Genomic DNA, 12232 nt, shown 5'->3' on the forward strand with positions numbered 1-12232 from the left:
GTCTCCATATTACCACAGAGACCTCCATTTCACAGTATTCTATTAACAAACACATCTTGACTTGCCTTTAGGATAGGTGTGGCTGGTTCTGTCCAGGTTCCAAGTAATTACTGTGTAGAGCAGCGTCCACATGTATATGGAAGCATCTGCTGCATCCAGAAAGTGGATGCTTTACTTTACCTTCTGTGTTCTGTACTTGGGTTAAATAAATAAATAGGTGATATCAGATCAAAACAAATGGATTCTGACAGAATAATCTGAGAGCACACCCACATATCTCTGTACATTAAGAAACTGAGACACAGTATGAAACAAGGCTAAAATGTCAGAGTCACCCCAGAGGGATGAAGCTGATGATGGTGTTCTCTGTAGTGTTGCTGTATTGAGGGATAGAGTAGAGAGAAGCACACATAGGCATTGGATGAGAAGCACTTCCTCTGGCAGCCTCCATGTCTCTCCTACCCTTCCTAACTCCCCTGAAACTCCCATTATCGAAATCACAATCGTCTGCTCTGTGCTCTCTAATCAAGTAAAGATGTCAACTTATTTATTCACCACAAAGACATTTTTTGATACTCAGCTTGCTCAAACCATTACAGTCATGCTAATAGTAAACTCGGAAGATCAGGTTTGAAATAACATGTCTCCAAAGTCTCCGAGGACTCCAGAATCCTACCTCTGGCCCCATACAATCAAGTCCAGCCTGCTCACTCTGAGGCCCTGCTTGAGCTCAGTGGCTGATACCATTCCTAACAGCTGGTGGCCTGGCTCTAAGAGTTGGTGAATAATTTTAATGACATCTCTGAACAAAGGCAAGCATTTTTTTTTCCTCCAGAAAATTGGAAGAGGAGATAACATTTCATTTTTCCATCTCTTGGTTTACAAATCTGAAATCATGCAGACATTCAGTGGATGTGGAGGCTAGGGGGATTTGACTCTAAGTAAAGGAGATTCTGATCAAGTGAGTTTTTGTGAACTCAGCCTAAGATGATAGAACCAGGCCAGGCCACAGACCTGTTCCTGTGGGATTCCAGATCACTGAATGTCTCAATCTGTGAGATGGCTTATAGACAGTAAGTAGGCATTCATGTCTCACAGTTCTGGAAGCAGTGAGTGGATGATCAAGGTATTTTCTGTAGAATCTTCTCTGTCCAATCACATTAGGGCAGTGACAGGCCTGTGATTGGACAGGGATAGAGAGGTAGAGCGAGAGTTGGAGGAGGAGAAAAGTCAGGAGCAGGATAGAGGTCGTCATCATGGAGGCAGACAGTGAGGACAAGTCAGACCCCACGTGGCTATACAACCAGGCAAAGGTTTTTACAAAATAGATTAATTGGGTTAGAATATTGTATTTATTATTTGGTTCTGAAATTATTGTATTGGCATATTGTAAATTGTGATTTTATTATATAAATCTGATTGGATATTAAGGCCTTAAGAGTCATGGTTTACTTAACGGGTCCTGGGCGCTATGTAGATGAGTGATTGTGGGGTGTGTAAAGAGTTGCATGTGAGCGAGATGTTTTTAATAGCTGGGAGAGAATAATAAGAGCCCGCCGGGATGTGGTGATGCTGGTCAATGCCGGCTCAAGAATGCGACCTGGCAGGAAAGTTTACGGGGTGGATTCATTTTTTAATATTCCCGCAGATGTGGTATTTTGTAAGACTATCTGTCTCCTCACTATGGTGGGAAACACGGAAGCTTTCTATCAGGAGCCATTTACAGAAGCACACATGTCATCATTAACTGTCCATCCTCATGATCTCATTACATCCCAAGGGTCTCACTTTCTATTATGATTTCAGGAGTTAGGTTTCAACAGGTGAATTTTATAGTCCCAAACATCCATGCCACAGTTGGAATAAGGACAGTTGAGATCTGGAGTAGCTGTTATTGAGCAAAGGTAGTATGTGACATGAATGGAGTAAAAAAAAAAAAAAAAAAAAAAAAAACAAAAAAAAAACAGAAAAAAATAATTATAAGCAAATCTACCATGCTTTATTATTGAGCAGAGCTACATAACTTCATGGGAACTCTAAACAATAGACCCATTTGTTCTGAGCAATTTCCCTTCCAGCTGTAGAGCACAGCTTGTTCATTAACCACTCTTCCATCTCAAAACAGTGAATATGGTCATGTGTTATCAGCTGCCTGTGAGGTCATGGCCTGTTTAGAAGTTGAGTACCTTAAGGTTCAAAAATCATCTATTTGTATTTGTATATATCCAGAGTCCTGCAGGCAGGTCTGACATAAGACATGGATAAGACATTGTATTGCTCAGGGTTCAATAGATGAACAGAACAAAAAAATACGTGAATTATTAAGTTAGCTTTAAATTAGTAATAACAATTTAATCGTAACTGAGAAACTGAGACCCTTATTTGGTCCTTAAGGCCTCAATAGTCAGAGAAGTCCCACAATAGCTGTCTCTCACTGTGGTCAATAAGGAGTAGTTACTCAACTCACACAATGGGTACCTCAGGAGTTTCAGTCTGGTACCAGAATCCTAGAAGATCCCTGGAGATCAACTGAACCCTTGTCCATGGAGAAGGCTTGGTTCTGCTACCAAGAAAGGCATCGTCAACAGGGGCTTTAGCCACAGGGCTAGTCAACTCAGCAAGGAACCAGTGAATAAAAAGTCAGATGTTCTTCCTACCTCCCTTCCTCCCTTCCTCTCTACCCCCTCTGTATTTCCCTTCCTCTCTTCATTTCTCCCTCTCCCTCCTTCCTTTCCTCTTCCCTTCCTCCCTTTCTCTTTCCCGTCTGTCCTTCCTTCCTCTTAACTTCTGGGATATTGCTAGAAGGTGCCACTCACAATCTGATGAACCATCCTCCATAAATCAAGGCAATCAGAAAACCTCTTTGAGTGAGGCCCCTATTCACTCTAACTTGTGGCAAGTTGACATTAAAACCAATTCTAAATAGAGGTCTTACTGGACTGCATCCAAGGTAAAGAGGACCACTTTGAATGAATAACAGATGTATACCTTCTTAAGATTTTTTCGGAAAGAGCTTTCATTAGTGTTTTTATACTATTCTGGAAATGTGTCTGTGATTGAATTTGCACAACTAGACAGTGGTTGATGGGGGCATTTAATGCTTTTTACAAATTTGGAGAAGATCATGGTCACATTATTGCTGTGTGTTTACCTAGAGAACCTGAGTGCCCCTATCTTGTGCAGCAAAGCCTGTGTCGTTGGTGAAAGAGCTTGCCCATAAGTTTTAGCAAGGCTTCAAGGTGTAATTGAAGGAATTAAAAAGGAAATCCTTATAAGAATACTGGAATCTACTTTAGCAGGATTTAACGTGTCTCTTGAAATCATTTGAAAAATGATTTCACATCTTTAACTTGCTTCTGTGAGATTAAGTCTGAATTCTCCCACCACCAAAAAACTTTTAGAGAAGACTGGCTCTAGTCTGTTTTCCATTGTGGTATCTGAGGCTGGTAATATATAAGGGAAAGAGATTTGTTTAGCTCATACCTTTAGAGAGCAAAATTCAAACAATACGGCGCTGACTCTGATGAGGATTCTGGCTGATGTATCACAACCAATGGCTTCAAGGAAAAAGCACATGCAGGAGGGAAAAGTCACACCAAAAGCAGAAACCAATAGGTGGGAGAGGCATCACACCTCCTTTTTCATAATAGTCCTCTCTAGATATCAAACCAGGATCCCAGTAGAACTATCCCTGACCTCTACCCTCTAAAGGTCTGATCATTTCCTAAAACCACCAAGCTAAGAACCAGAAATAGTCTCTCCTAGAAATGGCCACACAATCAAGACCAGAACAATGGCAGAATCAACAGATATGTTAAGGCAGGATGAGAAAGTTTCCATTTTGCCCAACTCATAGACAAAGAACTAAAGAGAAATAATAGGTGTAGGGAGAGGGAGAATTAACCTTTCCATGGATATCCAATATAAAGTGATCATCCCTGCAATGATATAAACAACAAAATTCAACTCATCTGGTCACATTTGTAAATATATATAAATGTAATCAAATATATATATATATATCAATAATAATAAAAATTAAAAAAAAAAAAAAGAGTCCAGAGGGTAACCTAGAAAGGACTGGAAGTAGGAAAAAGAAGGGGGAAGCAATATAATTCTATTTTAATTAAAATTGGATAAGAATCTAAAACTTAAATAAGTAAGTAAATAAAAAGTTACTAGAATGTAACAAGAACTTAAAGTACCCTGATGTTTCAATTGTCTGAGATTTAATTGAAATAACGTCAATGAATCCAGATTCTGCTTCCTTCATTGAGAAATTGGTCTAGTCAGGGGTTATTGGTGTTGTCAGGGGTTATTCTGATTCCTGCAGTTTTCTCAAATCCACACACAGGACTCAGTTTTATTGTTCCTTTTTTTGGGGGGGGGGGTTCTCAAGACAGGGTTTCTCTGTGTAGCCCTTGCTGTCCTGGAACTCACTCTATAGACCAGGCTGTCCCCGAACTCAGAAATCCACCTGCCTCTCCCTCCCAAGTGCTGGGATTAAAGGCGTATGCCACCACTGTCCAGCTAGGACTCAGTTTTAGAGTTATCATCAGTGGATATTCCAATCTCATTTAGGACGATTTCATTTTCAATAAAACCAATATTTTTAAAAAGAAGAAAACGTTGCCTTTAGACTGGGCTTTTCTCTTTCAACTACTTAAATGTACAAAATAGGAAAATGAGGACAGACAGCTACCATCTAAGCAGTACTGCCGGTTAGTTCTTACCCTCTGGGCTTAGCTTTGGGACCTCTGGGAGCCACCCACCTGTTGCTTTATGCCCAGGTTTTATCATAGTTGCACTGGGGCATGTCTACCCGTCTATTTTCTGCAGAAAACTATTTCAAAGCACTTTTCCGTCTTCTACTTACGGCTGTCAATTCTCCTGTGTCCTAAAAAATTTTAGAAAATGTTGCTTTCAGCGCCCCTGACTGGATTGGAGGTGGTCATTACTGAGCAGCAAGGAGGGAGCCTTTTCAGATCTGGCTGCATCCAGAGATGACAGGACTGAGTTTAGAGTCCATCAATCACGCTGTGATAGGAATAAAAGAATAAGAAAAGTCCGTTAAAGGTCTGGTGAGGTGCTTCAGTGTATAGTGATGTTTGTACAAAGTCTGGCTCCCTGAGTTTCATCTCTAGGACCCACATGGTAGAAAGAGAGAATGAACTACTGCAAGATGCCTCCAACATCTTATACACACAAAATCCAACCACTCTTTAAAACAGGAATTGTGCCTTCCTCTAACTTTTCAGTGTATGATCAGGAGCTGCAGACAAGGAGTCCATGTAGTCAAGAATCAAAGTAGGGAGCATATACCTGCGGACCTAAGAGGTTCCAGGAAAGCAAATGACCCTAATCCATATGTGGCAGTGCCTGGATGAAAGCAAAATCCCACAAGGTGACTCAAAATGGCCAAGTGAGAGTCCAGATCCGTGGGCCTGGCCTGTGTGCTTAAAGTAGCACTTTTCTCCCTTGTCCTTTTCTCCATCGCGCGTGTGAATTTGGGTGTTGTCAGAGACTTTCTGGCTCACACGGATATTGTATTTCTGTATCTCCAAGTGGTCAGAAGTTTAAGTTCACAACTGCTTGTCAACTCCATGGTGCTCTGTGAGAGGAATGAGTCAGCAAACTCTGACCAAAGGCTTGTAGAGGCTCAACACATGTGCTTCTGCACCTGCTTACCCCTAAAGCCTGCTTGATGTCCAGAGACAAATGATGACAGAGTGCATGACCAGAACAACCAATCAGAAGGTGACAACTACATGGAGTGATTGGTCATGGGCCAATGAGCTCCAAGAGGAGGGTATAAAGGTTTGCCCAATCCATACGTTAAGCAAGTCTCCTTTTGCCACTTGCCTAACTCTTGGAGTCTATGTAGTCCTTACCTCTGCCCATAAGGGTCTTGGTCGGGGTCTCAAGCAACACCACTCTGTTTTCTACCTTCTCCTATTTCCTTTGGTTTTTCCTTTATTCCTTGATTGACTTCATGGTTCCTCCTGAAGCTTGGAATGAATGATTAATTTTTTTTAATTATCGATATAGCGGAGATCACATGTGTTTTAGTCACTGTTAATGTAGAAATGAAAATAGGGAGGCAAAGAAAAATAATCTTCCCTGAATTAATTAATGGAATTTTAAAGACGTGAATTTCCCTCTAAGTTTAGCAATTTCCATAATTAATTTTGGAGATGCATCATATGCAATCCTATTATTTTAAAAATAATCTGGAATTATACGATGATTACTTGTTTGCCCTACAATAATTAGAGTGTTATTTCTATAAATTTCAATGTGAAGTGACTATGATTATATTATTGGGTTTTTTTCTCAAAGAATACGATAATTATAACTTCTAATTCATACAGTTTTGGTACTTCGTTGCCTGGCAAATGATCAATTTTTATAAATTGCTTCACAGTTGAGGAAAATCGGGATTTGCATAGTCTTCTATCCAAGGAAAATCAGGATTTGCATAGTCTTCAGATCCATCCTGGGATTTTTCTTTTCAACACAGAGAACTGTGCTGCATTCCAGTTGGAGAGACAACACATCCTTTGCCTTTGTCAAGTATGCAAAGTCAGTCTCAGCAAGAGCCTGAAAATCAACCTTGTGATCCTGGGATATGGTGCACCCTGTGGAGAGCAAAGCGATCCACATGACTCCTGGCAAAGGTGCGTGGCATCTGTCCAGTGGAAAAATACACTGGATGACCCAAACTGAAGGACATTCTACAAATCAAATAACAAAGTCTTCCCTAAGTATAGGTCAAGGAATGATACAAAGGAGGGGACCAAGCTGCTTCAATAAAATCTTCATTTTATTAACTATTATTATTTGAATTCTATCATCTTTGCGTGCGTGAGTGACCAGGAGGTAGGTACCAGAGTCCACACATGGAGGGAGGTCAGAGGAAAACTAGAAAGTATCAGTTCTTCCTTCCGACATGTGTTTCCAGGCATTGAACTCAGGTCCTAAGGCTTGGTGGCAAGGACCTGTACCTGCCAAGACATCTTGGCAGCCCAAGATCTTTCTTTAGTCATCTGTCCCCAGCATCTCTTTCCTAGTTTTAGTCATTGGAATAAGATAAAGCAAAATGTGAACTTTACAAGAAGCTTGTTGTAGGGATGGAGTTGGGAGGAGAATGTTGCATAGCACTACCACTTTCTCAATTTTTCCTTAATTCTAACATTGATTTCAGAGGCAGGAGTTAGAAAACATTTTCTATCTAAATATAATGGTCGATACACTCAGGAGGCTAGAACAGGAAGACAAAGAATGCCAAGTGAGGCTGAGATGCTTGCTGAGAAAACCTGCCCCTTGCTTCAAAGAGACCTGTTTGCAAATCCTGTAGAGTCCATCAATTTCAGACTACTTAAGCTAATGGAAGATCTCCTCCTTCCCAATGTTAGTTACCCTATTAGCAAACTTTGAAGAGCAGCTACCTCAAAAGATTCAGAGCAGAGATAACAAATACATAAGCCTCTGACCCACTATATGAGCTCAACAATGTAAAGTTGATCCTTCCTGTGGTAAAGCACATTCTTTATTGGATGTACTAAGCCAATGTCAAAATTTCATCACATAGCACCCCAAGGTTTTAAACAATTCAATGTCACAATTTCCACAGATGCCTACCTTTGTAACACTTTGGCTTTGTTTAGGTTCCGGAGCCAAAGACATCCCCTAGATTTGCTTCAGGAGTCCCAACTTGAAGAAGACTGTGCCCTTGTGAGTCTGAGGCAGTAGCCAGGCAGAGGCTGCCATGTGGCAAGTGATTTCTCTGTGGCATGAACACACATATTCCCACAGAACTGGGTGACTGATTTCTAGCAGAGTTGTTGTAGATAATCAAAATGCCAATGTCATTTAAGAATCCTAGAGTCGGAACACTAAGTATCCAAACAGAAAAACATGGGGCCCTGGTCATTCAGGTTGCAGTAGATAGAGCTCAGGGGAAAGCTCATAGCCATGGTGGGCTTTAATAGGAAGAGAGAAGGGGACAAATTTGAACATTTTCTTGAAAGAAAACTCACTGCAGAGCTTTGACTCTACAGAGCAGAAACATCATCTCTGCCAGTGTGCCTACACAGAGAGTTGGCTCTGTGGACCCGACACATCAACTTCACCTATGTGCTTGCTAAACAGACAAAGTCCTCAGTTCCATTCCCTGTGTTGGGATTTAGGAACTGAATATTTGTAAGCTCTTGCAATGAATTTTGCTCATCACACATGAGAAACTCTTCTGTAACAGGCTATTTTTATTTCCAGCCTATTCTCATTCTGTTCATAAGCCACGGTGGATTTGCCATGACTCAAACATAGGCATTTATTTTCTTTAGTTTTGCCTTTAACTAATTAAAGTGATTCCTGATTTCTTCTCATAAAATCCCTGGAAGACTCACATATCTCTGTTGTAGCAACTATCTCCACCTGCCTTAGGTCAAAGCTGTTTATGAATGCTAATTTGATATTATAAAGGACCTGTTATTCCATCATGGTACTTGAAGCATTAGTCAGTAATGGTACGTGATCTCAATTTTCCATTGTTTAAATGTTATTTATCCAGATCTTGCTGGTGGCAATATAAAGTGGTTCACCACTTCGAAAGGAGACAACTCGTTAAAAATGCACAGGTATAGCTGGTACAGGACTCAACACTCTTTACCTGACTATTCCTCCCAATTCAAACACCCATTATAAGGATACAGTTTGCTTCTAATTACAAAACATTGAAACAACCCAAACTTTTACCTCAAGGCAAATCAGGAGGTCCTATAGGATGGAGTAGGAGTCCACAGCTGAAAGGAAAAAAATTACTGGTATTCAACAACATAGATAAAACTCCAAAGCATAATGCTGAACGAACAACAACAACAACAACAACAACAACAAAGTGCAAAATACCATGTAACCTCTTAGGAAACTCTAAGGGAAAAAAAAACCCATGTACTAAGGAGAAATCTAGCCTGAGTCACCGAGGAGTAGGAGAAGAGGAGGACAGATGGCTAAAGACCCTAAATGAAGGTTTCTGGGTAATGGGGATATTGTGAATCTCGATGGTGGTAAAGAGTCCATAAATTGTATATTCTCAAAGCGCATTAGTTTTCCCACTTACAGTGGTGAACTTTAGTGGCTATAAGTCACAGTTCAGTGAGTCTGGTGTAAACATTCTAGTAAAGTCATTGTGAGCACACAGTGAAGGTGGGGCAATGTCTGGGTTAAGGTAGTTTTGTTACTAGAGAAACTGGGCTTCCTTTTGGGTTCTGTTTTAGTTAGGGTTTTAGTGCTGTGAACAGACACCATGACGAAGGCAAGTCTTATAAAGGACAGCATTTAATTGGGGCTGGCTTACAGGTTCAGAGGTTCAGTCTATTATCATGAAGGTAGGAAGCATGGCAGTATCTAGGCAGGCATGGTGCTGGAGAAGGAGCTGAGAGTTCTACATCTTGATCTGAAGGCTGCTTGTGAAAGATTGACTTCCAGGCAGCCAGAATGAGGGTCTGAATGCCCAGGCCCACAGTAACAACACCTACTCCAAGGCCACACTTCCAAACAGTGCCACTCCCTGGGGCTAAGCATATTCAAACCAGGATAGGTTCTTTGTTCTATTAATAAAATAAATTAGAAATGACCTTGGAAAGAAAAGCTAGAAGACGGTTGTATTAGTGTCTGAAAGAGAAAGAAATTGGGCAGGGAAGCTGTGAATCCTAACAGCTGCCAGGAATGGGATGATGGAGGAGTTGAAGAAGAGAGCCATGTCTTTGGAGTTAGGGTCTTAGAAAGCCAGGATGTCAGCCAAGGAGATCAGCAAGCAGCTGCATTATAAATGGAAGGCAGGTTTCCAAGAAAGAGGGAGGATACGCATAATGTCAGAGAAAGCACAGTTAGGCTTTCGAGGCAGTATCTAAAGCATGCCTGCTCAGGAATGCTCCATACGAACTCTACAGGTGGCTGTATTAAGGGAGGGACTTCTGGGAAGATGTGTAATCTAGGGGATAATTATTCCTCCCATTGCCTTACCTTGATTTCAAGTGAACCAAATTTTCCATGATGTGATCTCTTGGCCAAGTGATTGACAGATCCATCTGGATTTAGTCTCCTCATCTGGATTAAGTCTCATGGATGAAGATGGTAACATGTAATTTTATAATCTTTACAATTCCATCCAGGACCAGAAGTAAATTCCATTCTTCTGACCAGGGAGAAGATGTTTTCTCTTAACGACCTCTACAAAGCACTGGAATCTCCAGTTTCTTATACACAGTTGTAAACCTTTTGTTTTGGTTTGGTTTGGTTTTTGGTTTTTGGTTTTTCGAGACAGGGTTTCTCTGTATAGCTCTGGCTATCTTGGAACTCATTCTATAGACCAGGGTGGTCTCGAACTCAGAAATCTGCCTGCCTCTGCCTCCCAAGTGCTGGGATTAAAGGCATGCACCACCACCGCCCGGCCACAATTGTAAACCATAAGACAGAAATTGCAAGGCTTCCACATCTAGGGTTACCAAGGACAATGAAAGCAGGATCCAAAGTCCATCATGATTGAGTGGTGACCTGAAAGGTCCCTATATCCACCACCTGGCAGAGTTACACTTTCAATACAAACTCTTTGTCTGCAAAGTTGCCTTTGCTTTCTCCAAACTCCCAAATCATCTGATATTGAGGAAGGTCAACAAAGAGTGTTTGTGTCTGAGAGTAAGCGCTCTTTTGCTGGAAGAGGTATTGGTGAGTTTATATAAAGCACAGGGGTACTTCTGCAATAGGAGAAACTCTCCAGGGACTAATGAAGTAATTCAGGATTTTATAAATTGGGGATGCAGAGAGAACGGAAGATCTGAATATGTAGTGAGCTCCCTCTGTCATTGCTTTTTGCACCTACAAAATAAACATGAATCTCTATTAGACACTAATATTCATGAAAGCATTCTGTCCAAGATCAGTAAGAGGCAGCCTGCATAACACTCTTTGTAGAACTTCCCTAATTTTTTTTCAGAATCATGCCAGAGGAGAAGCACTGTTATCAGCCTCACCTTGAGATGAATCTGGCTTATGAGGTTGAATAACTCGCTCAATAAAAATGATGCTTTCAGAAATATCAAGCAGTTCACCATAGGTGGTAGGGCTCGGGGATGTTCTTCCACTGGGTCCCCAAGGATATCAGAAGACACAAAATGAGATCTTCTCTTCTTCTGGGATGTAATGTTGATTTTTGAGTGGGCTTAACAACTAAGCTCTGAGAATCCCAATGCCCCTCGGTCAGTACCAATGAAATGTAACAGAATCTCATCACATGAGATATCTGAGAACATTTTATTTCCCAAAAGGGATTCCATCTAGAGAATACTTTTAAAGAAATAAGTTTTTGTTTCCCTTGACATGCCATTTCTTGAATGTGTTCTTCTCTTGCTGCTCCGCTGACCCTGGTAGTAGCAGATACAATTCATTTCTTATGCAGACTGACAAATAGATGCTCAGTATCTGGCAACGCATATCTTGACTTCATTATTTCCTCATAGCAAAGACTTGAAGCTGTAATGTGTGAGAAGGAAAAGGTGCCAACATGACATTTACTCCTGCTAAGATGAATCTGATTAATTTTACAAGAAACAGCATCTTAACTCTTTGTATCCTACAGGAGGGATCTTGGCTGCCTTTATCAAATCATTCACATGTGTAATTCCTTAGAGAAGGAACAGAAACATAAATACTTAATGGTCAAGGGAGTCTATACATTTTCATGCAGGAGACCCATTTCTGCAGATAAAAAGCTCCAGGTGAGGCAGAGGCACCTCTTATAGCTCCACGGTCTACATCAAGCCTGTCCAGCCTTAAGGATCCAATTCATGAAGAGAATACAAGCCAGAAGGTCTAGATCTCTATGGGCATTGTTATTGCTTTCCAAATAATGACAGGATGGGGTTTATTTTTGTTTTATCAACTCAAGGGAAAATGATCTTCATGAACCCCTTGCCGTGGGGTATGTGTTCAACAGTGATTCTACATCTCAGTAGTCCTATACTTAGAATTGCTACTGGAGAATGCCAAGGCCACTCTTGATTGTCAAAGGGGCTTCTTTTCCAAGGAAATGGACCTGAAATGACAACCTCAGGATTAATTGAAAACAAACAACCACAACCAAATATGTCTGGCAATTTGGTTGTCAAACGTAGCTCATATGAAACAAATAATATTAAAAAATAAGAAATAACTAAAAATAAGTTTAATATGG

The 12232-nt window shown here is 40.8% G+C and overlaps 1 long non-coding RNA gene across 1 annotated transcript in view; it reads right to left on the reverse strand.

Annotated features, from left to right (window-relative positions):
* LOC116089149 overlaps positions 1–9160 on the reverse strand; it is a 31562-nt gene extending 22402 nt beyond the window's left edge. The window contains exons 1-4 of the long non-coding RNA XR_004118188.1: positions 9122–9160; positions 8758–8804; positions 5892–6008; positions 4877–5037 (exon numbers count right to left, since the gene is read on the reverse strand). This is a non-coding gene — a long non-coding RNA (uncharacterized LOC116089149). The remainder of the gene's footprint in view (positions 1–4876; positions 5038–5891; positions 6009–8757; positions 8805–9121) is intronic.
* Between the last annotated feature and the right edge of the window lie 3072 nt (positions 9161–12232).

This window comes from Mastomys coucha, unplaced genomic scaffold (assembly GCF_008632895.1).
Source record: "Mastomys coucha isolate ucsf_1 unplaced genomic scaffold, UCSF_Mcou_1 pScaffold14, whole genome shotgun sequence".
NCBI classification, from domain to species: Eukaryota; Metazoa; Chordata; class Mammalia; order Rodentia; family Muridae; genus Mastomys; species Mastomys coucha.